Genomic DNA, 27,383 nt, shown 5'->3' with positions numbered 1-27,383 from the left:
GTGCCACAACTACTGAGCCTGTGTTCTAGAGCCCACAACCCACAACTACTGAAGCCCGCATGCCTAGAGCTGGTGCTCTGCAACAAGAGAAGCCACTGTGATGAGAAGCCTGCACACCACAACGAAGAGTAGCCCCCGCTCGCTGCAACTAGAGAAAGCCCACGTGCAGCAAAGAAGACCCAACACAGCCAAAAATAAATAAATTTATTTTTTAAAAAAAGAGTCCAGGGCTTCCCTGGTGGCGCAGTGGTTGAGAGTCTGCCTGCCAGTGCAGGGGACGCGGGTTCGAGCCCTGGTCTGGGAGGATCCCACATGCCGCGGAGCGACTGGGCCCGTGAGCCACAATTACTGAGCCTGCGCGTCTGGAGCCTGTGCTCCGCAACGAGAGAGGCCGCGATGGTGAGAGGCCCGCGCACCGTGATGAGGAGTGGTCCCCACTTGCCGCAGCTGGAGAAAGCCCTCGCACAGAAGCGAGGACCCAACACAGTCATAAATAAATAAATAAATAAATAAATAAATAAATAAATAAATGAACGTGAATTTCTTTAAAAAAAAAAAGAGTCCACATGCCGCAACTAAGAAGTCCACGTGCCCCAACTATGATCCCGCATGCCACAACTAAGACCCGGTGCAGCCAAAAAAAAAATACTAAGGAGACTTCTGGAATGGAAGAAACTATAGAAACTTATGAACAAATAAAGTAAATTAGCTTTGGGTTCAACAGTTGCATGTGATTGATTACATCTTGCCTCTTAAATGTTTCATAATTTTCTTTTTTTTGTATATTTAAGATATGGATGTGAAGGTGATTAAACTGCTCTGGAATCTCTACTCCATTAACTTTCAGGGCTCATTAACTCATCTGGCTGGTTGGAGAGTTATCTTTTTATGCACTTATCACCCTATGATCAATGAGAATAAAATATGCCGAGGGAAAAATTTAGCTGAAATATAAGCAATACTAAAATATAAATTATGTCTGCTTAAAAAGGGCTCCCCTTATTCTAGATAATAATTTTGTAAAGGTTAGAGGTCACATTAATCAATGGGTTAACAAATATTCGTAAATTAAAAGTTCTGGGAGAATCAGTTACAATTTGAAAGGGGAAAAAACTTAGATTCTTACCTCATAGGAATACTGACAGTGATTTCAGATTTAACATGAATATAATAAATTTTTAATGCTCTAAAGCTGAGAATATTCAGCAAACATCTACAGAAAATATGACTCTCCAGGTTAGAAATCAGCATAATGGAAGATGGACAGACTTGACAACATAAAAACATTTCTTATGCTGCTAGCAGCACTGGTAATAACAATGATAAGAGTACTAACTCCTCTGAGGCAATCATAATGAAAAGAAAATAGCAAATTGGAAAAATGTGTACAATTAACATTTTATCTATAGAGCTTAAATGTTATAATAAGAAGACTTCAGTAGCTAGACAAAGAAAAATTATAAACAGACCATTTTAAATGAAGAAAACAAAAATAGAAGATGATCTTAACACAGAAAATAGACATAAAAAAAGAGAGAGAGGGGGAGAAAACACTGGGATAGCAGTTTTTAATGACAGTAATTAGAGAATAATTATATAATACTCTATCCAGACCAGTGTAAAGCAAGATGGATACTCTCGTGTGTTGCTATTAGAAGCATGGGGGCTCCAATCAAGATGGCAGAATAGAAGGATGTGGAGCTTACCTCGTCCCACAAATATAGCAAAAATACATCTACATGTGGAAAAAACTCTCACAAAATGCCTACTGAACACTGGCAGAAGATCTCAGACACCCAAAATTGCAGGAGAGATTTCCATGTAACCAGGTAGGATGAAAGGAATAAAAGGGGGGGGATCAGGACAGGACCTGTGCCCCTGGGAGAGAGCTGTGTAAGAGGAAATGTTCCCATACCCTATGAAGCCCCTTCACCTGTAGGGAGATCAGTTGGGGCAGAAAGGGAGCTTCAGAGGCTCAGAGGAGAGCACATAGACAGTTTGTGAAAGGCAGAATAGAGAGAGACCTGCGTAGATGGTCTGTGCTGTAGCCCTGCTCTCCTCAGCCTGAGACACACAGGGGCTGAGTGCTGAAACTTGGGCTTCAGAGGACAGATCCAGGGAGAGGACTGGGGTTGGCTGCATGAAGACAGCCTGAAGGGACTGGAGTGTGGTATGGCTGCAACCAGGGGGGCACACAGAAGCTCAGTTCCACCATGGAACTGAAGTGCCATTGCTAAAAGAGTTTGGGAAGGGAGGGGCAGGGCCCACCAAGCAGCCTCTCTCTCTAAGCACTCTCAGCTAGCGCAGCACCACCTCTATGAGCTCTGGGAGTGCGCAAGTGCCAGGGGGTTGCCCACACATGGAGGTGGGGATGAAAACTGAGCCCTTTCCCCATGGCTGTGTGATCCGTGGGTTTATACCACCACTGCCAGCTTTGTAAATGCAGTGCCTGCAAGACATCTGAGTGGACTATGGGTACTCCTGTGGCTGGGACAGGTCTGGCCTTAGCAGCTGTGGATTCTGTGGGTGTGTGCACTTGGAGGCTGGGCCAGGGCCTGGGATGCTTCCATAGTAATGAAAACACAACCATACAAAAATCTATGGGATGCAGCAAAAGCAATTCTTAGAGGGAAGTTCATAGTGATATAGGCCTTCCTTAAAAAACAAGAAAAATCTCAAATAGACAACCTAACCTACCACCTAAAAGAATTAGAAAAAGAAGAACAAACAAAACCCAAAGTCAGCAGAAGGAAGGAAATAAAAAAGATCAGAGGAAATAAATAAAATAGAGATTAAAAAACAATAGAAAAAAATCAACAAAACCAATATCTTGTTCTTTGAAAGGGTAACCATATTGACAAGCCTCTGGCCAGGCCCACCAAGGAGAGAGAGGATCCAAGTAAACAAAATAAGAAATGAAGGAGAAGAAATAACAAATGATACTGCAGAAATGCAAAGAAAAAAAAAACAAACCCTAGGAGAATTCTATGAACAATTAAATGCCAACAAATTCGACAACCTAGAAGAAATGGACAAGTTTCTAGAAACATACAGCTCATCAAAACTGAATCAAGAAGAAATAGGTAATTTGAACAGACCAATCACTAGAAGTGAAATAGAATCTGTAATAAAGAAACTCCATACAAACAAAAGTCCAGCACCAGATGGGTACACAGGTGAATTCTACTGAACACACAAAGAACATAAACCAATCCTTCTCAAACACTTCCAAAAATCTGAAGAGGAGGGAACACTCCCAAAGACATTCTATGAGGCCAATTCTATTTACAGGCCAATATCTTTGATGGATATAGATGCAAAAATTCTCAACAAAATATTAGCAAACTGAATCCAAAAACACATAAAAAAAGATCATACACCATAACCAAGTTGGATTCATCCCAGGGTCACAAGGAGATTCAACATACACAAATATACAACATACACAAATCAACCAATGTGATACACCACATCAGCAAAAGAAAAGACAAAAAACACGTATTATCTTAACAAATACAGAAAAAGCATTTGATAAAATTCAACATCCATTCATGATAAAAACTCTTAGCAAAGTGGGTATAGAGGGAACATATCTCAACATAATAAAAGCCATTTATGACAAACCCACAGCCAATATAATACTCAGTGGTGAAAAGCTGAAAGCCTTCCTGCTAAAATCTGGAACAAGACAAAGATGCCCACTCTCACCACTTTATTGGAACTCTTAGCCACAGCAATCAGACAAGAAAAAGAAATAAAAGGTATCCAAACTGAAGGGGTAGAGGTAAAATTGTCACTATATGCGGATGACATGATACTACATATAGAAAACCCTAAAGACACCACACAAAAGGTACTAAAACTGATGAACAAATTCAGCAAGGTAGCAGGATGCAAGATTAAAATACAGAAATCAGTTGCATTTGTTTACACTGACAATGATATATCAGAAAGTGAATGTAAAAAAAATCCCCTTTAAAACTGCATCCAAAATAAATAAATAAATAAAAGAAAATACTTAGGAATAAACCTGACCAACGAAGTAAAAGATTTATACGCTGAGAACTATAAAACATTAATAAAGGAAATTGAAGATGATTCAAAGAAATGGAAAGATACCCCATGCTCTTGGATTGGAAGAATTAATATTGTTAAAATGGCCATACTACCCAAAGCAAACTACAGATTTAATGTGATCCCTATCAAATTACCCAGGATGTTTTCACAGAACTAGAACAAATACTCCTAAAATTTATATGGAATCATAAAAGACTCAGCATTGCCAAAGCAATCCTGAGCAAAAAGTTGGACAACCACATGTAAATTAATGAAGTTAAAACACACCCTCATGCCATACACAGAAATAAACTCAAAATGGCTTAAAGAATTAAATATAAGACATGACACCATAAAACTCCTAGAAGAGTATATAGGCAAAACATTCTCTGACATAAATCGTACCATTGTTTTCTTAGGTCAGACTCCCAAGGCAATAGTATAAAAACAAAAATAAATAAATGGGACCTAATCAAACTCACAAGGTTTTGTACAGCAAAGGAAACTATAAACAATACAAAATGACAACCTATGGACTGGGAGAAAATATTTGCAAATAATGCAACTGATCAGGGCTTAATTTCCAAAATATATAAAGAGCTCATACAACTCAATAATAATAATTTAAAAAAACCAAAAAATGGGCAGAAAACCTAAATAGCCATTTCTCCAAAAAAGACATACAAATGGCCAATAGGCACATGAAAAGATGCTCATCATCACTAATTATTAGAAAAATGCAAATCAAAACTATAATGAGGTACCACCTCACACTGGTCAGAATGGCCATCATTAAAAAATCTACAAACAATACATGCTGGAGAGGGTGTGGAGAAAAGGGAACTCTCCTATACTGTTGGTGGGTATAAAAATTGCTGCAGCCACTATGGAAAACAGTATGGAGGTTCCTCAAAAAACTAATAATAGAGTTACCATACAATCCAGGAATCCCACTCCTGGGCATATATCTGGACAAAACTATAATTCGAAAAGATACATGCGCCCTTATGTTCATAGCAGCACTGTTTACAATAGCCAAGACATGGAAGCAATGTAAATGTCCATCAACAAATACATGGATACAGAAGATGCACCATATATATATAGTGAAATATTACTCAGCAATAAAAAAGAATGAAATAATGCCATTTGTAGCAACATGGATGGACCTAGAGATTATCATACTAAGTGAAGTAAGTCAGAAAGAGAAAGACAAATACCATATGATATCACATATATGTGGAATCTAAACTATGACACAAATGAATTTATTCATCAAACAGAAACAGACTCAAAAACATAGAGAACAGACTTGTGGTTGCCAAGGGGGAGGTGGGGTGGGGAAGGGATGGATTGGGAGTTTGGGATTAGCAGATGCAAACTATTATATATAGGATGGATAAACAGCAACATATAGCACAGCAAACTATATTCAGTATCCTGTGATAACCATAAGGGAAAAGAATATGAAAAAATCTTTATGTATAACTGAATCACTTTGCTCTACAACAGAAACTAACACAACATATAAATCAACTGTACTTCAATAAAATAAATTTTTAAAAAAGAAAAAAGGATACATGAACCTCAATGTTCATAGCAGCATTGTTTACAGTTGCCAAGATATGGAAGCAACCTAAGTGTCCATCAACAGATGAATGAATAAAGAAGACATGGTATATATATATATATATATATATATATATATGTATATACAAAACAGAATACTACTTAGCCATAAAAAAGAATGAAATTTTGCCATTTGCAACAACATGGATGGACTTGGAGGGCATTATGCTAAGTGAAATAAGTCAGAGAAATACTTATATGTGGAATCTAAAAAATACAACAAGCTAGTGAATATAACAAAAAAGAAGCCGACTCACAGATACAGAGAACAAACTAGTGACTACCAGTGGAGAGAGGGAAGGGGGAGGGGCAATATAGGGGTAGGCAATTAAGAGGTACAAACTATTATATATAAAATGGCTAAGCCACAAGTACAAAAGAGGGAATATAGCCAATATTTTATAATGACTATAAATGTAATATAAAACCTTTCAAAATTGTGAATTACTACAGTGTACACCTGTAAAATACAATACTGTACATCAATTATATTTCAATTTTAAAAAGTCCCTGCCTTCATGGAAAACAAACAAACAAAACAAACAAACAAAAAGAAGCATGAACAGGGATACTTGGATAAGTAATTTATCAAACTATATCAGAGCCTCAAAATATACATTCATTAAGTCTCAGTAACTCAATTTCTGGTACTTTCTTAGGGTTAAATAAAACACAAATCTAGAATAAAATAACTTTATGGACAAATATTCAAGTTATTTATAATAATATTTTATTATTGAAGAATTGCATAACATCCAGTATTGGATATTAAATACTCAAATAGTTTTTTAATATCTATCATGTATCCATTGTATGTACTGTAATGCATGTATTAAAATACTCCCTTTAAAATCAGGTAATAACATGAAAATTCTTATGGTACGTTTTTTAAATGAAGCAAAGTAAACATTTGAACATTAAAGATAATCACTAGAACGTGAGCTCCACAAAGGAGGGAGGATTTTGTTTTCAAAATCCTTGTAGATGTAGTAATCATTGTAGATTACTGCTATATTCCTACCACATAAAACACAGCCTTGTGACAAAGCTGGTATTCAACATATATTTATTTAATTAATTACAAAGATGTTTTTTATTGCTTTGGCATATATAAATAGACCAAAATATTAACTATAATTATGAGTATGTGATGAGATTATGGACATTTTTTCTCCATAATTGCATTTCAAGAATTTTAAAAACTGATGTGCAAATATAAAATCACTTTTGAAAATACTGATGTTTTATTATAATATCAATATATCATATTTTGTTATAAAAAATAAAATAAAATTCCTACCACATAATTTCAATTATTGTTATTACTACAAGGCATTGTTTTTAAATCTCATTCATGGGCATACATAATCAAGTATTAAACATAGATCATACCATTTTTACCTTCTAGAATAGTTATTACACTTTAGATAGCACCTGTCCTAGTGTCTGCATTGTATTCATAACCATCATTGTTAATGGTTGTTGAACAGTTCTTTGAATGAACTGTTATTGCTTAACTCATCTTCACTGTTGAGTCTGATGGTTAAGTTTATGTGTCAGTTTGATTGAACCATGCAGTGCCCAGATACTTGGTCAAATATTATTCTGGGTGTTTCTGTGAGTGTGTTTTTGGATGAGATTAACATTTAAATTGGTAGACTGAGTAAAGCAGATCACGTCTCTAATGTAGGTAGGCCTCATCCAATCAGCTGAAAGCCTGAATAGAACAAAAAGGCTGACCTTCCCCAGAATAAGCGAATTTCCAGCCTGACTGCCTTTAAACTGGGACATTGGCTCCTCCTGGGTCTCACACCTGCTGGCCTTTGGACCAGAACTACACCATCAGCTCTACTACATTCAAGTTCTCAGGCTTGAATCCCCAACAACACACACACACACACACACACACACACACACACACACACACACACACTCTCTTCCAAGATTAATTTATACCCAGCAAAAACATCATTCATGGTGACGGAGAACTAAAGATATTCTCAGACTAAGGTAAAAAAATGGAGATGCTATCCATCATGCCTACCTAAAAGAAAGGCTAAAAGTTCTTTAAACAGAGAGGAAACAATAAAAGAAGTAAACTTGGGACATTAGGAAAAACGTAACTTGGTAAACATAATATGAATAAATAGAAGAGGCATGCGTCTGTCTCTTGAGTTTTTTAAATTGGTTTGCTGGTTGAAATTCGAAGTATAATGCTGTCTGATGTGATTTTAAATGTATGTAGAGAGAAAATTTAAGAAAATTATATTGTAAATGGGGAACATAAAGAGAAGTGAGATTTCTACTCTTCACTTAAACTGGTTAAGTGACAACCCTAGTAGACTGTGATAAGCTATGTATATGTACACTATAATACCTAAAGAAACCAATAAAAATGCTATACATAGTGATATGCTCAAAACCACTATAGATAAATCAAATAGAGTTCTAAGTTTGTTCCAGAAACCTACAGGAAAGCAGAAGGAAGAAAAACTGGGAAGTGAAAAACAGAGAAAACAAAACAAAAAGTAAAATGGCATACTTAAGCCATAAAATATCAATAATTATATCAAATATAAATTTTCTAGATACAGCAAAAAAAAGAGATTAGCAGAGTGGATTACAACACATGACCCAATTATATGCTGTCTATCATAAACTCACTTCAAATATAACAATATAAGCAGGCTGAAAATAAAAAATAGAAAAAACCTACCATGCAAATATTAATCAAAAAAGCCAAAGGCGTGTCTATGAGTATAAGACAAATATGATTTAAAAGCAAAGAATATTACCAGAGACACAGAGGGACATCATATAATGACTGAAAAGGGACAATCCACCAATAAGACATAGACTCCTAAGCGTGCATATATCAAATAATACTATGTCAAACTCTATGAAACAGAACTAAAAGAACGAAAAAGAAATATAGATAAATTCCCAAATCTAGCTGGAGAGAATTCAACACACTTCTCTTAACAACTGATGTAACAACTAGAGAGTAAATCTGCAAGGATATATCAATATTATAGAAGAAAAACACTACCATCAAGCAACAGATCAATTGACATTTAAGGAACACTTCACACAACAGAACACATGCATTCTTTCAAGTGCCCATGGTATATATATAAAGATATGCCATATGATGGGACATAAAACATACCTCAGCAAGTTTAAAATAATTGAAAGTATATAGAGTATGTTATTTTACCACAATAGAATCAAACTAGAAATCACTGAAAGACAACAATGTAATCTCCAAACACTTGGAAACTAAAAAACATACTTCTAAATAATCCAGGTGTCAAAGAGGAAGTCTCAGGAAAATAAAAATTCTATTGAACTGAATGAAAATGAATATAAAACATATCAAAATTTGTGAGACATAACTGGAGTAGTGCCGAGAGTAACATCTTTATGTAATTACAGACATGTTACCAAAGAGCGAACAACTCATAACAAATCTTAGCTCCCATGTCAATAACAAAGAAGAGTAAAATAAAACCAAAGCAAAAAGAAAATAAGTATTAAACATAAGGATAGAAAGCAATAAAATTGAAAATAACAGCAATAAATAAAAATCAATAAAACAAAGACCTGGTACTTTGAAGAGATCAGTAAAATCAATAAACCTCTAGCAAGAATGACAAATAGAAAAGATAGAAAATTCAAATTACTAATATCAGAAATTAAATAGAGATATCACTATAGACCCTGAAGATACCAAAAGGATGATCAGGAAATGCTACAAACACCTCTATACGCATACATACTACAACCTAGATGAAATGAGCCACTTCCTCAAAAACACAGGCTATCACAACTCACCTGATATAAAACAGATAATTTGAATAGCTCTATAACGATTAAAGACATTTAATTTACAATCATCCAAAGAAATCTCACCCCAAATAAATCTCCAATCCCAAAGTTCTCACTGGAGAATTCTACCAAATGCTTAAGCAATAATTAACACTAATACACTATAACGTCCTTTGACAGAGACTTAAATTATTCTTTTTTATTCCACCATACTTAGCACAGTGTCTGGTATGATATATATAATATTTATAAATAAACTAATAAATGAAACATAATACTTTACATATTGAACATTTTTGTCTACTTAATTTCTATGTTAATTTGTCTTTAGTTATGCATAATTTCTTACTGTTGAAAAATATTTCAAAAACTTTTCCCTGCTTTTGGATAGCTCCATTGTCTTTGTTTTCTTTCAAAAAAAATAAAAGAAAGAAAGAATGAATCAACTGTACCAATACTTATTAAATAGCCATATTTTGTCCTTGATTTAGATTATTCTTTTGCCTCAATATTATTCAATACTATTTGATTTAACATGCTTTAACATGAGGCACAGGAAATGCAAGATTATTAAGACAGGGTCCTCCTTTCCCTTTTTCAGAGTCTTAAAATGTAATATAAGAAAGAACTGAATATAACATTAGGTTTCAGAGACAGAAATTTCACTTTCAGACAGATTAATTTTCATCCATATGGAAATTCTCTTCAGAATTAGGAACTATATCAGTTATCTATTGCTGCTATAACAAATTACCACAAACTTAGTGTCTTAAAACCCTGTATTTCTTATCTTATAGTTTCGGACATCAAAATCCAAAATCAGCCTTACTGAGCTAAAGTCAAGGTCTTGGCAAGGATTGGTTCCTTCTGGAGAGTGAGAAGAGAATCTGTTTCTGTAACTTTTTCAGCTTCTAGAAGTCATCTTGAACATCCTTGGCTCATGGTCCCTGCTTTTTGCTTCTGTTATCACATCTCCTACTATCACTCACTCTGATCCTTCTGCCTCCCCCTTATGAGAACCCTTGTGATTACAATGGGCCCACCTAGATAACCCAGGATATTCTTCCCACTTCAAGATCCTTAACCTAATCACATCTGCAAAGTCCCTTTTGCCCTATCAAGTAACATATTCACAGATTCTGAGAATTAGGACATGGACATCTCTGGAGCCATTATTCAGCCTATCACAGCTATGGGATATTGTGTTTGGGGGAGAGGTAGGGTTTGAGATAAAGATTCGAGAGTTATTAACTTGGTCTAAGAGTTAATACTCTACATGCAAATAAAATCTTCAGAATAAAATACTAAAGAAAACAGAAGGAGGAAAGGGCATTGGAATGACTACAGTTAGTGGGAAGAAGATGAGGAGTTGGCGTGATGGAAATGTCAAAGTGGAGCCTGAAGCCTGATGCTATTCAAGTGAGTTTTGTGAAATGATTTGATCAACTTTGCCAGGCAATGAGAGATTAAGAAGAGAGAGCTGGTTAAATCTTACTGAATTTAGCCTAAGAAGCTCTGTTTCAAAGCATAGTTGTAGGGATGGGAATCAGACTGATGAACAAGTTATAAAGTGGAGAGCGTGAATTCTGACATGATCTTGAATTATAGTGAATGACAGCTCTTTTAGTTGTTAGTTGTATAATTAACGATAACTGCTCTGAATCTCACATTTATCACATTTAAAATAGAAATAATGATACCTTTCTTGCAGGATTGTTGTGGGAATTAAAAGTGATAATAATTATGAAAGTGTTTAGTACATCATCATCAAGTAGAGGCTTGCCACTAGAAAGACTGCCATTATAGATTTAAAACAAGAAAAGATTCAGTCTTATTCTCTGACAGAAAAATTACATATGGCAGGTTCAGAGACAGGAATGTTTTAGGAAACATGGAAAACATTAACAGAGGGAATGACACAGGAGAGTATATTATTAAAATAGATTCAGCAGAAAATCTGGTTTGGGATTGTGGTGGATATCATTGAAGCCATGCATGTATAGAGAGGTCAAGACCTTGAGTATGGCTAAGATTACTACTGGGAGAACTTATTAATCAGAAGTCCTAGTAAAACATTCTCCTGCTTCTAGAGGAACTGAACGATGGACTGTTGAATTCTGTGATTTTTAATTGAAGAAAAAATCTTAGGATGGAATTGTTTAACTTCCTGGCACTGACTATGAATATTAAGATTTATGAAAACAAGAACTAAAGGAACATTAAGTTTGAGGGTCCATGTGGATCATCAGTAGAGATGACAATGTGTACTGGATGTAAAAGGAAAGAAGGAAGCATGTAAATCATAGAAGGGCCATACTTATTAAAGATCTATTCTGTACTAAGCACTCTGCTAGTTTTAGGAATGTATCATTTAATCCTCAAAACAAATCTTTGAATTACCCATTATTACTCCCATTTATTGTGCACACAGTTAAGAGGCTAAAACATATATCCAAAGCCACAGGCTAAATGACAGAACCAAAATTTATATGGTTTGCACAAATTCCACGTTTCCACTCACATTCTCAATCAAGTGCTAAAACCATGTAGAAAATTGGAACTGTAAACAAAGGAGAAATTTCTTTGATCTAGGACCTGGGGATTTCATAAACAATTGTAGATAGACTAGAAGTGAAAATGTGGGTTTTCATTACTTAAAATCAAAAGGTATCTCAGTTATCCAAAAGATACTTGGCCTTTGTATGATGATGATTTTTAATTGCTTGAATTATAGTTAACTACTGTTTTCTAATACTCAAGAACATTTCCTTGTTGGGAGACAAAGACCCCTCACAGCCTGTCCTGGGTTTGTCGGCTCGTGAGGGAATATCTTTCCCTGTTCTAGACTTGGTTTATACTACTTTGTTCTGCGTAAGCATGTGCATCTATGACCCTCAGGCATGACCCCGCCTTTCTGTATTTCAGATCTTATGGGGGAGGAGTATCCTTCTACGGCAGCGCCAGGGGAGGTGTGTGCAGCTCCAAGACCCCAGTTGGCTGCAGAGCAGAAATTTGGCCGTGGATGGGGGGCCAAGGGATGCAAATGGCTGAATCTTGTGCACTCTTTCTCTCCTCTTGCTGTAAATAAATGCTGTTCCACTTGTGCCCAGTATGTGTGTTTTCTATTCTCAGCAACCTCTAATCACCTTCCCTGGGTTGCATTCATCTACCTTTTAACCATGGCCACACAGTCCGGCCACTTAGTGAACTGGAGAACAGCATCTAAAAGCTTAGAACCACGTTGAAGATTATCTTAAATAGAGAGCAGTACAGTAAGTATTGAGCTAAGAGGGCATGTCTCTCAGAGTTTCTGTGAGTCATCAGAAATGCCGTTGAGTTAGTAGTCAAGGAATACTGTCATCCTTAGTCTTTGCATATTCTTTCAACAAAACACCAACCATGATTTTACATCAAACCCAATTTTAAAGGCTTATTTTATATTTATTTCTTTACTCATCAACATGGCAATATTAGCAAATATGTAAAGCTACTCCCCTGGAGGAATGAGCTATGAGGGTTAGCTTGGGAAGATAAGATATAGGAAAGCATTTCTCTCACAGAGCTGTAGGGAACGCTGAAATCAAAGTAACCGGGTAGACAAGAGCAAAAAGAAACTAGGTCCACAACAGAGGAGATCTAAAAAGGCCATCAATACCAAAGACCCCCAGAGAGAGAGAGAGAGAGAGAGAAAGAACTGGATTTGGAAAAAGAAATCAGAGAGCACAGGAAATAAGTAGGGAGTGGTAAGTCTAGAGCAATGGCTCTCAAATCTGGTCTCACATTACAATAACCTGGAATGCTTTCAAAAGCAGCCAATGCTTAGGTCCCACCCAGAAATAATTAAATCTGAATATCTGCAGGTGAGGCTTAGAGGGCACGTTTTAAAAATCTCCCCAGGTGATTCTAATGTGCCGCTAGGGTGGCGAATCACTGAGCTAGAGCAAGTACAGAATGTTTATGGGCAGTTATCTGGAAAAGAGGGTACTATAATATGCCTGATACTTCTTGGTTGATGTACAAGCAGTAAAAATCTGAGACCATTGGACACCTTTCAAAGTATTCGGCAAGGTGCTGTCTTCAACTTTAATACTCATGTTAATGAAGCTACAGATTTGTTGCTCTCAAAGTTAATTGACCTCTATTACTTATGTGTAGAAAATTGCTCTACTTAATGAATCGAAAAGAACATAATTTTAACATATAACCCTGAATTTAATTGACTTTAATTCTTACCATTAAGTCTCCTGTCCTCTAATATCACTATTCTTTTTCAATTATAAAATATTGAAGTATAAGAGCCATAAAAGAAATACAATGAAATCCTCTATAGCCACAATAATTTTAAGAATTAAAAACATTACAAACACAGGTGAAGATTCCTATGTACCATGTCTCAATCTCTCTCTTTCACTAAATACTAAAATTAAAATCACTAGTATTGATCATTACCATATGTCTTAAATTTTCCTTATCCACTCAACATTGTTTTTAAATCCAATGCTGTTTGTATATATAATTCCAGCATATTCATTGTCTAAACATTCCATTGTGTAGTTATGTCATGATCATTATTCATTCTCCCACTGATGGTATTTAGGTTGTTTCCAGTTGTATTTTTTTAAACAGAAATGAAATACAATACACATATCATAACATCTACCTTTTAAAGTATACAACTTAGTGTTTTTTAGTTTATTTATAGAGTTATAAAACCATCACCACTATATAATTTTAGAGCATTCATCACCCAAACCATATTCACTAGAAGTCACTTCGATTGCTTTCATTCCTAAGTGCCTGGCAACCACTAATCTAGATTGTGTTTCTCTGAACTCGCCTATTCTGGACATTTCATATAAATGAAATCATACAAATGTGGTCTTTAGTGACCTGCTTCTTTCAATTAGCATAATGTTTTCAAGGTTCATCTATGTTTCAGCATTACCAGTACTTTATTTTATTCTTTTTTATTGTCAAATAATATTCCATCATGCAGCTATGCCACATTTAGTTTATGGACATTTGGCTTTTTTCCACCTTTTGACTATTTTAAATAATGCTGCTATAAACATTCAAAGACAATTTTTTTTGTGGGACATGTGCCTCATTTCCCTTGGGTTTACACCTAGGAGTGCAAATTCTGGGTCATTTGGTAACTCTATGCTTAATATTGTGAGGAATAGCAAAATCATTTTCCAAAGCATTTCATTTATCAACATCACCAGCAATATACATATGGCTATTCTGTTTTCTCAGCATCGTCAACAACATTTGTTATTATCTCTCTCTCTTTTATTTAGCCTTCCAAGAGGGTATAAGTGGTATCTCATTTTGTTTTGATTTTCATTTCCGTAATGATTACTGACATTGAGTAATCTTTCATGTGCCTATTGGCATTTCTGTGCCTTCTTTAGAGAATTATCTATTCAAATATTTTGCATACTTTATAATGGCTTTTTTGTCATTTTAGATAAGAGAAGCCACACAGTGGAGATAACAATATACAGTTGATCCTTTAATAACATGGGTTTGAACTGCATGGGTCCACTTATACACGGAATTTTTTCTGTAAATACTACTACGATACTACATGATCTGCTTTTGGTTGAATCTACAGATGCAGAAACGCAGATTCAGAGAGCTGAATATGAAGTTATATGCAGATTTCATTGTTCAAGGGTCAAGAGTACATCCTGCAAAGGGCTCATATTCATAATGTGTAAAAAATTCTTACCAACCAACAAAAGCAAATGCTTCAATAAAGAACTGTAGCTAACTAGAGCTATTTAGCTGATAGCTACATAGAGAAAAATACTAACTACTACAACAGAGAGTTCGTAAATGTGAAAATCCTAATGGTTAATAAATTTAAGAAAAAATAATCAAATACATTAATCAAAGGGAAATAAAAATTAAAGCCACAATGAGATACCAATACACATCCACAAGAATGGCTAACATAAAAAGGTAGAAAATACCTAATTTTCAAAAATTGTTAATTGAAATATAGTTGATTTACAATGTTTCATGTGTGCAGCAAAGTGCTTCAGTTATATGTATGTATATATATGTATTATTTTTCAGATTCTTTTCCATTATAGGTTATTACTAGATATTGAATATAACTCCCTGTGCTATACCTAATGTTTCTGATGATGAAATTTGAACTTTCATGTGCTGCTAGTACAACCACTTTGGAAAATTGTTTGGCATATTTTCAAAACTGAATGTGCCTCATGATCTAAGCATTCCGCTCTGAGTAAATATAATGCCCAACAGAAATGGGTGTATATGTTTTCTCCTTAGAAAATATAAGTATTCATAGTAGGACTATTAGTAATATCTAAAAACTGTGAACAATCCAAAAATGACCACTGACAGTAGAATAGATAAATAAAATGTGGTATATTTGTCCAGTGAAATACTATTCAGAAATTAAAATAAATGAATTATGACTTCACATAGTATTATTGACAAATCTCACAAAGGTTGAGCAGAAAAAGCCAGACACAAAACAATCATTCTTCATAAACATATAGAGTTTGACACAGTTTCAAAAGTCATACTACTAATTATCTCATGATCCAGGTGTTGGCTGTGTTTACTCTTCAAAGATCCATTGAGCTGGACTCTTATGATTTGTGTACTTTATGTATGTATATATGCATATGTGCATGTATATATACATATATTTTCCTTTGCAGAAAATTTGCCGCTCTCTCGCTTTTTTAATCCTTCCCCTTCAAATGCCTTTTCCTAACCTATTTTAAAATATAAATGTTCTGAAGACATGATCCTTCCCCTTCTGCTCTTCAGTATTGAAACTGGAGCCATGAATGCCTACTAGGAAATTAATCTGGTAGGAAAGGAATGACCGGATATGGTCCTAGACCAACGGTGGTAGCAGGGGATTTTTAAAAGAAAACAGTCATGAGAGAGGAGAAAAACTGCACTAAAATATGATGGAATCAGTAAGGGAGAAAGGAGAAAAGTGAGTCAAAACAAAGTGTCTTTACTCCAAGATCCCTAATGGACTCACACAAATTGCATTGAACACACAATAAATCCACGCATGGGTAAAGGCGTATAAATTCCCATGTTATTCAGGAGCTCTGTGTAAGCATGGAAGAAATTCTCATCATGAGTTCACTCAAGATTCCTGTGCATGTTTCATAAAACGCACTTGCTGTTAAATGTTTACTAACTGAAAAGAATCCTAATGGAATCAAGAACAAACACATCAGGGCTCCATCAAAAAGTTTCCTTGAGAACATATGGGACTTCAAGCACCAAAATAGTATCTGTGTTATAGAGTTAGTATGTTATATGTGAAGTTCTTCCTAAGCATATGTGATTAGAGAGATTATATATTTAGAGACTGGCTATCATAAAGCAAGGAGAATGTACCGCTCAAGTGGCTCTCTCAACAATGGTCTACATTTTATCATGCACTTATATATCCTTTCTAAAAGACAGGAGAGTAGAATTAAGGCTAACAGATAGAGGAAGATTGCAGTTGGAGACACATCCCAATCATCTTTTATCGCTAAACTCTGCTCTGCCTCTGTTTTGATTTTTAGCAAAGTATGCTTTGTAGTCTCAGCACTTACATGTTTGAAGCAGATGACATTATTTACACTGCTTAAAACGGCAATGGAACCTCAGAACAGTATTATTTCAAGAGACATCTTTCTTTATATACAAATGCATATAGGTTCATTAGATGACTTCACCTATCGCTTCATTTTGCTTTTTGTTTTGTTAAAGAAGCCATGTGTCATAATCACCAGAATGGCCATGGAGGTATCACATATTGCAGATAATGAAGCAATTATGAAATTCATTTAGGGCTTCCAAAAAGGGTAAACAAGAATATATTTACAACACACCAGATGGCAAATGGATATCATGTTTATTTTATATTATCATACTAAAATCTTCTGTGTAATGTGCATTCCACTCATCAAGGTGGTTTTAGAAAAAACACAGTGCACTTGTTTTTAAAGGTACCTCTGCAATTTCTGAAAAAGTATATAGTCCTATCTTTAGAATCAGATATGTTTAAGCAAATGTATGTAAGTTGCCTTATTTGGTAGTAGTATATTCAACAGATAGTTTAGCAGAGCCTTCTTTCATATGTACCTACTGTCTCATTTAGTATCCAATCATGGGTATTGCTTTCTTTAATAGTAAGGATCAGGAACAAGTATACTCGTAAGGTCATTCTGTGCTCAGTAAAGGGCTCAGTTCTGTTTCCACCAGAGACATTTCAGCATGTCTCTTAGACTGTCTTCTTAGGCTAAGTGAGCTTTTCAAAAATTGTTAATGGATAGTCTTTCAACAAATGGTGCTGGGATAATGGAATATCCACATGCAGAAGAATGAAGCTGGACCCCTACTTCACACAATACAATAAAATTAACTCCAAATAGATAACAGTTGTAAATATAGGAGCTAAAGCTATAAAACTCTATCAATAAACTGAAAAGATACTCATAGAATGAAAGAAAATATTTTAAAATAAACTAACTGTGGAATTGTATCCAGAATATATAAAGAAATCTTAGAACTCAATAATAAAAAGATAAATAACTCCCTTTAAAATGATCAAAAGATCTGAATAAACATTTCTTTAAAGAATATATACAAATGGCCAACAGGCATATGAAACTATGTCCAACATCATTAACTATCAGCTGAATTTAAGTTAAAACCACGTTGAAGAACCACTTCACACTCACTAGGATGAGTAGGATCAAAAAGATAAAATAATGAGTGTTAGTGAGAATGCAGAGAAACTGAAACCCTATTTATTGTAAAACGGTGCAGCCACTTTGGAAAACGTTTAGCAGTTCCTCAAAATGCTAAACATAAAGATACAATATGATCCAGCAATTCTACTCCTAGAAGTATACTCAGGGAACTGAAAATACACATCTATACATATATTTGTACCTGAATGTCACAGCAGCATTATTCAGAATAACTGAAAATTGAAAACACCATAAATGCCCATCAAGGGATGAATGGATAAACAAAATATGGTATAGGTATAAAATGGAATATTATTTGGAAGTTAAAAAAGAATAAGGTACTGATACAACATAGATGAACCTCAAAAAGGTTACACTAAGTTAAAGAAGCCGGTCACAACGTTAACACATCATTCAATTTAGATTAATTGCTCAAAACCAGCAAATTCATAGAGACAGAAAGTGAACGGGCAAATGGGGAAACAAATGGGAAGAAATGAGAAACAATGGGCGAATGGGAAGTGACTGCTAATGGATATGGGGTTGCTTTTTGGGGGTGATGAAAATATTCTGAGGTTAGATAGTGGTGTGGTGTTGGTTGCACAAATGTTAATATACTAAAAGCCACTGAAGTATACATTATAAAAGAATTTTATGTAATGTGAATTATATCTCAGTAAAGCTGTTATTAAAAAAAAAAAAAAAACCAGTAAGAAATCTGTCTATGTACTGCCATTGAATGAGTATACCAGAATATATTAATTTAAAAAAAAAACAAGCTTAAGTGTATATAATACGTAACTGGCAATCTAAAATAGAAAAAAGGATGTGACTACATATACATATTTGCTTATTTTTTAATACAGGAATAAATCAAAGTTTTAATTTAAAAATAATGGTTACCTAGAGCAGAGAAAAGAACCAGGCTTGGGAGGATACAGATAGAAACTGACACTCTCTAAATATACTTTGTTTTGTAGATTTGACTTCAGAACCCTGTAAATGTCTTACATAGTTATACAACAAAACTGAATTAAAAAAGCAGTCCCTAAATATTGAAAGTAAAATTAAACAAATGAACCTGTGTACTAACTTAATGGCATAACCACATAGATTATTTCACGTCGGCTAAAGAGTTCCTAGTGGGATATGCTTTAAGGATAAAAATAATTAAAAGAAAAATCTTCAACTGTTTTCAGTAATTCTTTTGTTGGTGGTACTGTTGGTATTTTTACACTGACACTGCTCTATGTGTATTGTGGGATAAATTAAATGGTTAATTATACTGGAATCATTGAGAACTGGAATTTTTGGAGTGAAAAAAAGAAAATACAGATACAAGATTATTGAGGTTAAATATATAAAGTCTCTGTAGTCCTGAGTGGAAGTACCAATGTAAATAACTCATGGTCTGTATTTCATCATAAAATAAAATTCTACCTATATTCATCAAGTAGGAAATTGTCAAACTTCCATTGTTAAACTATTTTCAGTTGGTCTCAAACTTCACCCTAACTGAATTATCTGGGTGGACTAATACTTACTGTGAAACCACATTAGACACAAACAAAAGGTAATTCTTGGTACCTGCTTCCCCTCTGCAAGTGTCTTCATTTCCAAGCACCTTTGAGAATTTCTGGTCCTTAACATTCATCACAGAGCTTCTTACCAAGGAATAAGAAGACTTATTCCTATTCACACAGATCCAGAGGCACACTAATACAGTGCATACCATGAGTTTCTTATATTTCAATATAATTAGGGAAAAGTGTGTTGAATAAAAAAAGAGACATAGGCATCAGAGGAAATGAGCTCTAACTAAAATCTGTAATTTTCTAGACATTTTCCTATGGCAACTCGTATCACCTCTGTGGGCCACAGTTTCACCATAAATAAAATATAAAATATGGAATAATAGTATCCAAGACATTCTTTGTCTCTGAATTCCATGATTTTAAATAGTTACCCTGATATGTAAAAAGACATGAGATACTCCTCACCAGAAATCCCTTCTTAGCAACGTATAAGCAGCATCAAGTCAATGAGATGAATTTAAGTTTCAAAAACAATGCATCAGGGCTTCCCTGGTGGCGCAGTGGTTGAGAATCTGCCTGCCAATGCAGGGGACACGGGTTCGAGCCCTGGTCTGGGAGGATCCCACATGCCGTGGAGCAACTGGGCCCGTGAGCCACAATTACTGAGCCTGCACGTCTGGAGCCTGTGCTCCGCAACAAGAGAGGCCGCGATAGTGAGAGGCCCGCGCACCGCGATGAAGAGTGGCCCCCACTCGCCACAACTAGAGAAGGCCCTCGCACAGAAACGAAGACCCAACACAGCAATAAATAAATAAAAATAAATAAATTGAAAGAAAAACAAAACAAAACACAGAGGCCCCCCATCACTAAAAAAAAAAATGCATCATCAACAATCAAAATATGTGGTAGATATGTGGTAGGTATCATGACAGTGGTGATCATCAAAGTATTTACTGATATTTCTCTACACATAAGACAAGAAAAAATAACAAATGCATCTGTAAATGCAGTTTCCTGCTTATCATATTTATGGGTGAAGCAATCTGTTACATGCAAGAGATGCACAGGGCTATGTCTTGTTCCTGGCTTTATAAGATTGTTTACACTTGAAAAGCCATTGGTTAGATGGTGCTATTTCCCAGAGATGATAATAAAAATATACTCAAGCTCATTAGTTAATCATTGGCTTCCCTGATTTATCACTAAAAGAATATAATAAAATCTTGTTCAATCTTACTTTTGATTCTTTGAAATATTTAATGAGATTTGATTGGTAAGTAATAAATTCATGATTATTCGCTAATGACCTTGAATTTGTTACTCTTTCACGTATAAAAGCAACAAAACTTATATTTTGCATAAAAATATTCTTAAAGTGAGTAGATCTTCAGAGGTATCTCTGTAAGAGATAACATTTCTTCTGTAAGAAATGTCAAAGAATTTCATTTTATTGTTATTTTTAATTTGGTCTAAAATGAATTTGTTTTAAATTTAGAGATAATGTAAATTTTGGTTTTAAAGAGCATAATCCTAAGGAAGGAAACACTATGTATTTAGCAACATTTTGGCAAAAATGGAACTTGACAATGTATATAAAATTATTTTTTTATGCAGAAAACCCAAGCATTCAGAAATTGATCAAGCATGCAGCTTACTTGCTAAAGACTCTTCTTAAAGATTAGTAGAATTTATTCATATGCAAGTGTTTCTTATATCCTAAAAAAAAAAAAAAAAAAAAAAAACTCCACTGAATCTAAGTCTGGTTAATTTCTAGCATATGGTATAAACAAGTTTATAGTTAATTATTTAATTTAAATTTAAGAATAAAAATCACATGTAAGTGACAAAAATAGATTGTTTAATCATACAACAGTGAGGAATTATGAAAAATCTGTATAGATTTTTATTAAGGTATACTTTGTTGAGAAATAATTAGTTTGAAAATATTGAAACATGTACCTTTTAAATGTCAGTAAGGAAAGTATACTATTGACTTAGTTTAGAGCAAGGTTTGAAGAAATTATTGTGTGTTGCAGTCTCTAAAATGGAAATTTCTTGCTTCATTATTATAAAAATGGTTATTTTTTTTAACATCTTTATTGGAGTATAATTGATTTACAATGGTGTGTTAGTTTCTGCTTTATAACAAAGTGAATCAGCTATACATATACATATATCCCCATATCTCCTCCCTCTTGCGTCTCCCTCCCATCCTCCCTATCCCACCCCTCTAGGTGGTCACAAAGCACTGAGCTGATCTCCCTGTGCTATGTGGCTGCTTCCCACTAGCTATCTATTTTACGTTTGGTAGTGTATATATGTCTATACCACTCTCTCACTTTGTCCCACACATATATATGGAATCTAAAAAAAAAAGATTCTGAAGAACCTAGGGGCAGGACAGGAATAAAGGCTCAGACGTAGAGAATGGACTTGAGGACACGGGGAGAGGGAAGGGTAAGCTGAAAAATGGTTATATTTTTAATATCTTAAAGTGAAAGTTTACAGGAAAATGAGCTCTAACCTCTATTTTAGTTAATCATACATATGGGAAGTCTAGCTTTATGATATCATACATTTTATCCTATTGAGATAATTATTTGCAATTCTCTATTTTGTCTATGTTATTCCTTTCTCTTGTAGCTTTATACCTGCAAATGTAAATTTTACTTACTTTACCATCAAATGTGCTAGCATTTTTTCCAGTCTTTTTAACCATGCCTTGTCTTGGCAGGGAATGAACTTTTTTCTGGGAGTAACATCTCTTTTTCCCTCTGTATCCTTGTACATTCTTAGCCAGGAACATTTCTGATAAGGAAAAAGAGAAAGGAGAGGGGGAAAGAGAATAAAAAAGAAGAGAAGGAAGAGGAGGACAGACAATTGTAATCTAATGAATAATGAAAAGAGCAGCCTGCTGTTCGTATGGAAAAGTCTATGTGTGATAGGGATTATGTATATTGCCTCAAATACAACACAGAATTTCACTCAAACCTCATGGCAACCCTGTAATATAGGTGTTGCTATCCCCTTTTTCTAGAGAGAAAGATAAGGGTTAGAGGGTTTTAAGTATTTCCCTGAGTTAAAAGAGACATTCATCTGTTTTTATGATGGTACTTTATAAATATTTTGAGACTAATCCTATTTCCAATGTCACCTCATTGTAGACTGTTTGATTATTTGGGGTGGGTGTTGGAGGGAATTTAGATTTAAAAATTGTATGTATAAAAATCACATGCACAAAAAGGGACAACAATAATTTAATAACCTAATACTTTAAGCCAGATAATCTTGACAGATATAACCCTTTCTGTCATATCAACAGCATTAAAGTAGGGACGTCATCTTTTAAGAAATCTGCTGCTTACTATAAAGATGTGATACCGATAAAGAACCGGTGTGCCAACTTGTTCTAAAATGTTTTCATGAATATGTCAAACTAAAAGGAAATCAAAAATTTACTTAAAGAATCTGAATAAAGTGGAATCATATTTTGTTGATGATTAATATGGTGGATATTACGTCACCTTGGATTTATTTCCTTACTCTTCATTTGAAAAAGGAAGGTTCAAAATGTATACCCCTTGGGCACATGAAAAGATGCTCAACATCGCTAATTATTAGAGAAATACAAATCAAAACTACAATGAGATACCACCTCACATCAGTAAGAATGGCCATCATCAAAAAGTCAACGATATATCCTGGAGAGGGTGTCGAGGAAAGGGAACGCTCCTACACTGTTGGTGGGAATGTAAATTGGTACAGCCACTATGGAGAACAGTATGGAGGTTCCTTAAGAAAACTAAAAATAGAGTTACCATATGATCCAGCAATCCCATTCCTGGGCATATATTCATATGCCCAGATAATAAAACCATAATTTGAAAGGATACATGCACCCCAATGTTCACTGCAGCCCTATTTACAATAGCCAAGGTTACATGGAAGCAACCTAAATGTCCATTAACAGATGAATGGATAGGGAAGATGTGGTACATATATACAATGGAATATTACTCAGCCATTACAAAGAATGAAATAATGCCATTTGCAGCAACATGGATGGACCTAAGCGAAGTCAGAGAAAGATAAATATACGATATTGCTTATATGCAGAGTCTAAAAAAATTGATACAAATGAACTTACTTACAAAACAGAAACAGACTTAGAAAACAAACATATATGGTTACCAAAGGGGAAACTTGAGGGGGGAGCAATAAATTGGGAGTTTGGGATTGACATATACACACCACTATATTTAAAATAGATAACCAACAAGGACCTACTGTACAGCACAGGGAACTCTGCTCAATATTCTGTAATAACCTGAATGGGAAAATAATTTGAAAAGGAATAGATACATGTATTTGTATAACTGAATCACTTCACTTTACACCTGAAACTAAGAGAACACTGTTAAGCAACTATACTCCAATATAAAATAAAACTTTTTAAAAAATGTATACCTCTTGGGAATATAGTACCTATCAATATACCTATAAAATGCATTTGAATATCAAATTTATCATTAAAGTCATGTGGGTAATCTTTGGATGCCCCCTACAAATATATAGCATAAATTTACACTAAAAATATATAGATTTGGTCTTCCCCTAAGGAATTCAGGGTGCTAATCTAGTATTCACTCCTTTCCCAACTGAAACAAAATTATATACACTGTCAGGAAATCATTTTCCATATTACTTATCTTCATACAATACTGAATATGAATGTTTTAACAACAGACCTGTGACTCCTTTTAATTTTCCAGCTAAAGCTGGGCAACCAGTTCATGAGGGATGCGGCAAATAAATAAGCAAACCTCCCTCTGTGCATCGTTTCCTTTCAGCAGAGCTTTCCCTCTTGAAAGAATGTTTTTCCCTTAAAAAAGTGTGAAGGTGACATTCAATTAATTGCAGGTGACTATTTGCCAGAGTTTCCCCACAGGATGTCATCTAGGCTTTGTTTACATATAAAAAGCCTTAGTCTAAATCCATGTAAGGACTAGGTGCTGTCAGCAGATCTCCAGGGATTTTTTTGCTTCAAAACTTAAATACCTTGGCATTCAAGTTGCAATAACATTCCCAACACCTCACCCTTGATTAAAAATGTATATTCCCCGGGGCTAATGGTCACGATTTTAGATCTTTCTCCAACTTTCCCTTAGGCGTTGAGATCAACTTGAGAGAATAGTTTCTCTTTCTGGTGAGTTCAAAGACATCTGGTCAGAGGTGCAATTTAAAGGAAAATAGTAAAAAGCATTTTGACATATTTACCTCAGGTCTTTCCCTGTTTCACCAGCCAGAAGGTTTTTCTCTACAGCTTTCTCTTCCCAGAACTTTCTCCAACTTCAATGTACCCTGTATCTATCCAGTGTGAACATTATCATAGGAGTACATTGTAGGTTAGGCTGCTTTATGTTTCCTCCACATGATTTATTTTATATCATCTATGTTGATTTGGGGTTTGATCTCATAGAATGTTACAGTCGATAAATATTTTAGAGCTTTAAGGAAACAGATATTTTCAGATGAAAAACTGAGGCTAAGAAAAGTTAGGTATTATCTGTAAGACTCACAGAACACATATCAGCTACTTCTTCCTAGGCCACCGAGGTAAGAACCTTCCTAGGCCACTGCTGTGTTTCCTAATTTTGCCAGATCAACTAATCTGCTTGGATCCTCACACTCAGGTTGCAAAGTATATTCTCATCTGCATAAAGTTCCCATTAGCACCTGGTTTCCGTGCTTACCAAGAACAGAGAAGCTTAGTCCTAACATCTTTCAAACCAGAGACATAAAGGTTCTAAAATTTCTTTGGATCCACCAAGGGTAGAGATGGAACTCAACCAGACTACCTAGAATCTGTGGTCCTTAACCCTGGAAACAATCAGGAAATTCAGACAAAGCAGATATCACATCAATGCTCTGAAGCCAAAGCAATTTTGGTTCAATGCTAGTTCTGTGCCCCGTCATGGACTGTGGTCTGAGAGGTTCCCCAAGGTCTTGTCTGTCTCACCCAATCCTACATCTCTTCCAAATGATTTGCATTATAAATGGTTTAGAAAAGGAGACTAAGAAGTTGCCTAAGAGCTGGTTTGAATATACACACGAGGTGGACAATACTGCTATTAACAACAATAAACATTTATGAAGGCAACTCTGTGCCGCTGTTCTAAATGCTTCTCATAAATTATTTACTTGAATAATCAAGATACCTATGCATTTTGCCCATTATCTTTTTTAATGCTCCAAACAACCCAATGAATTTTTCCTGCTTTAAAATGAGAGAAGTTAAATTTTAGGGGCACACAGCTAATATGTAACAAGTTGATTTTCAACCACTGGTCAATCCGACCCCAGGCCATCACCATTTGCCCTCATTCATAAAATTTATTGAACACATATTTGTTAAGCATCTGTTCTGCTAATAAGGGAATGAGATATCTGTAGCAAGGGCCTCAGGAGTTTCTTGATATATGCAAATTATTCTTCCAAGAATCCATGGGTCGAGTCAAATATTTTAGTTACCCTGATAAACTTAGAAGAGATGAACAGGTATTGGGCATGAGAGGAATGCCCCCAAAGAGAGCCAGCAACTACTCAATGAAATGACTGAATTACACTGAGAGACATGCATACTTAAATATATGTGGAATATTGTAATTTAACCTATTGTATAACAAAATTCACAGTCAAAAAGAGTATTTTATCATTGGATTTTGCCGGACCTCTTCTCTAAAATAGTTAAAATGAACAGCCAAATCTTAGAATCTAATAAACAAATTCCTTCGTTCCTTTTCCCAGAAGGAATGAAGGAATTTGCACAGTGTAAATTTCCTGTGATTGGAAATAATTTAAGGCAGAGGGAGTGATTAGAACACTTTGTGGCTTTGGAATGATACATATTTGTAGAATACAATTTTGTATCAAATATTTAGCATGTTTTTCATCCATCATTATAATGCACATGCAATATAATATTTTCATATTTAGAATAGCAAATTCAGTCTCTTCATTAAGTTATTTTTAATCACATGTTTGACTAGAATAAATACTTTGGAACTGATAAAAATAACAAGCATACTGACTTCTAGTTAGCATGTCTCTGTATTTTTAATGCTTACATTTTGCCCCTTACAAATGTGTATAAAATCAACCTGAGAAGAGGAAAATTAATAGTAAGGCAGGCTTTTCACAAAGCAATAGGGATTCTGTTAAGCAGTCTAAGTTAAAGTCAGAGCTATACACTGACCTAGAATTTTGGCATAAATTTTATATATTCACTCATTCAAAAAGTTTTTATGGAGGACCTTCTGTGATCAGGCATTTTACTAAGGTGAGCAAATAGAGACAGGTCCCTATCCACAGAGCGTCCAGTCTATACAGATATAAAACATTTGCTTACTTTTCTTTCCTTAACAATATATATATATATTATCTGTGTATGTGTATGTAGGTATTACTGCATTTAATTTGTCTTAGGTTTGTAGCGGATGTTCTAAGCCAAAACCGCAATTGAACTTTGGTTGAATAGAGAACTAGTCTTTCTCCACCCCTACTACAGTGTGTATTTGCATGA

At 34.8% G+C, this 27,383-nt stretch overlaps 1 long non-coding RNA gene across 1 annotated transcript in view; it reads left to right on the top strand.

The window, feature by feature from the left end:
* The first annotated feature begins 2,076 nt into the window (after nt 1-2,076).
* LOC309632785 overlaps nt 2,077-27,383 on the top strand; it is a 145,402-nt gene continuing 120,095 nt past the window's right edge. Inside the window, exon 1 of the long non-coding RNA XR_014247073.1 lies at nt 2,077-4,816. This is a non-coding gene — a long non-coding RNA (uncharacterized lncRNA). The remainder of the gene's footprint in view (nt 4,817-27,383) is intronic.

This window comes from Balaenoptera borealis (genome assembly GCF_965194805.1).
Source record: "Balaenoptera borealis genome assembly, chromosome: 8".
Classification (NCBI taxonomy): Eukaryota; Metazoa; Chordata; class Mammalia; order Artiodactyla; family Balaenopteridae; genus Balaenoptera; species Balaenoptera borealis.
Note: the sequence above shows the minus strand (reverse complement) of the source record. Positions and strands in the feature narration are given on the sequence as shown.